This window comes from Erigeron canadensis, chromosome 4 (genome assembly GCF_010389155.1).
Source record: "Erigeron canadensis isolate Cc75 chromosome 4, C_canadensis_v1, whole genome shotgun sequence".
NCBI classification, from domain to species: Eukaryota; Viridiplantae; Streptophyta; class Magnoliopsida; order Asterales; family Asteraceae; genus Erigeron; species Erigeron canadensis.
Window position 1 is genome coordinate 14,037,929 of NC_057764.1, and position 2,923 is coordinate 14,040,851.

Here is a 2,923-nt window from a genome sequence, read left to right on the forward strand (position 1 = left end):
GTCTTGACCCATGACCCACCTTAGTCAACCCAACCCCCACCCACCTTATCCTTTCCTTCCCTTATTCTTCTTATCTCTCTCTTCTTTACTCCCAAGAACACACTCTCCTTTCACTCTCTCTCTCTAATTTAATTCATAGTTCATGGAAATTCAAGCTTAGTTAATGCAAGAATAATAAATCTTATCACCATTTTAACTTCATATCAAAAACTTGGGTTCCAAAGTGTAAGAAATGACCTCATTTGAATCAAAATTCGGGTTTGAGGATTTGTGAAGCTTTTGGTAAGTAAATTCTACTCTATGACCTTCACTTCATGTTAGTAAATGTACCTATAGTTGTGCCAAAACATTTTCGGGTCACAAATCGGGTCAAAAGTCGAATTAGGGTTTGTCTAGGGTTAGTAATGGGTTAACCGAATTTGAACTTGAGTTGGTGTTTTGAAGAAAGATTTTAAAGTGGGTTTGGGTTATTCATGTGTAAACATGCTTATTATGCTTCATATTGAGTTTTGATGCTTCAAAAATCGATTTTGGGTGTCAAAAATGAGTTATGGGTTAGTTTTGGTGTGTTTAGGTCGAAATGGGTTGCTGATGCTGAACTGGGTGAGCTGCTGCGCAGCTAGTTAAGCTGCTGCGCAGCTTCGCAATTCTGTTTTTCAGCTGCTGCGCAGCTAGTTAAGCTGCTGCGCAGCTTCACGAGTCTGTTTTTCAGCTGCGGCGCAGCGATAAGTTGCGGCGCAGTTGGGGGCTTAAATCACTTAACTTTTTCCTAGCTTTAGTTCTAACATCCTAGGATCGTCCCGACCTTTCCGGAATGTACTCTTATGACCTTATTGGTGCCCTACACATGACAAACGAGTCGTTTAAAGTTGGGTGTCCTCTTTGGAACCTAATTCAAGACATTAACATAAACTAAATAAACATATAACTTATGTTTGAGAATGAGGCGACCTTGGGGCGACTTCATTTTGGTTACAAACTATTACATGACCTCCCTAACGACCATGTTGGGTCCCGAAAGTCTTTCAAAGCCATAAACTAAAGCTAAAACCTAGTTAGAGAGTCGTCTTTGGTGAATAATGCATGTCTTGTATACATTACTAGGTTGTGGACGCGTGGAGCACTATAATCACCTATAATCTCATCTTAATTCGATATTAGCCTCTTTTGCCAATCAAGGTGAGTTCGTATCTCCCTACTCTATTGAGATTCGGGCTGAAAAGTGTACATTGTGTGTTTATTTGTTTGAATTAATTGTTTGTTGATTGAATGATGATTGATGGATGAATCATTGAAATGTTTTGTGTATGTTGGTATTGAGAAAGGTTATATTTAGATTAGATGTACATACATGGAAGTCGACTTCGCGTTCAAAAGGTTTGAGATGTGGAGGGTTAGCCGCTGGTACACCCTGTATACAAACATCGAGGACTCTTTGAAAGCAAGCCCTCTCAAGTGTATGTATGTATAGTTTGATCATATTGTTGGTTATTGGATGTTGGATTGATGGATTGTTGGGCTTGCATTGTGTTGGTTGCTTTGAGATGATTTGGTTGTCTGTTGAGACAAATGTGTTTATCCAGGTATAGACGTATACACTGGTGTTGGTCATCCGGGTTATAGACGTATATTCGCCGACGTTTTTGAGATGCCACAATGGTCATGGTGATGACCTGTGAGTATCGTTGCATAGATGGCATAATGGCCCTACATATTATATGTATTTTGGTTTGGCATGCATATCATTCACATCATGGCATTGACATTGCATTGATTGTTCTTATACGTTTGTTATATAGTGATGCATTGGTTGGATGACGTGTAAGACTACTTGTATGTGATAATTGTTCTTGTTTTCATGACATGTGGTTATGGTCGGTGGTTCATCTTGGGCCACCACTACGAACTCACCAACCTCGTGTTGACTTGTAGAACACTTTTCAGGTAATCAGGTGGTTCAAGGATGTGATGCATGATCTGGTGTAGCTTTTGGTTTCGGGCATGGACTTTATGGATCAAGGATTCATACGCCCACTTTTGGATTAATGCTTAGGATCGATAGCCATCTCTAGAATTCTCTTTTGTAAACTTTGATGGTCATTTGCTCCTTGTGCATTGTTTGAATATTTGACTTGTTGTGGATTCACCGAATTCATTAATGTCATTTAGTTGCCTACGATAATCCCTCCTTGTGCTATATGATTTCCGTAATATTTCGAGCCCTAGCTCGGGGTGTTACAATGTGGATGTGACACCTTTTCTAACAGTTTGCATGTGATAATTGTGGGGACCATTTCAAATGGAATAATTCTAGAAGCTGCACATGCCTTTTTCTATTGGTTGTTTAAAAGTAGTGGTGGTTCTTGATGTCTATGACAACCTTTTATTTTATTTATTGTATTTCTTAATTCTAGAAAATAGTTTATGTGACTATAAATAGGGTTGTATTTCTCATTGTAAGGAGATTATGTTGAATTGAGTGAAATTAATAGAGCAGAATCTATTTCTTAAAAATCTTCATCTACCTTTATAGATCTTTGATCTTGGTGGTTTGAAGTGACCCCTTTATCTATAATTGTGGTGGTTCGTCCTTTATCAATTATAGTGGTGAGGTCTTTAAATCTTGATTCCGGTGGCTTAGCCTTTACGAGTGTTTCCTTTATCCTTGATTCCGGTGGCTTAGCCTTTACGAGTCTTGGTGGTGGATTCTTTTATCCATTCTTTATTTTATTGTTTTGTTTTGTTGCTGTTTTCATATAAAATCAGGAAAATACCAAAAAATAGTTTTCAAGTTGTTGTTTAAATTCCGCTATGCTTGGTTTTTGCGTTATTTAGGCATCAAATACATTGATGACACTGAAGACTAAATCAACATCCAACTGGTATATTTCCTTTCTTTTATGCACCCACTCTATGTACTTGG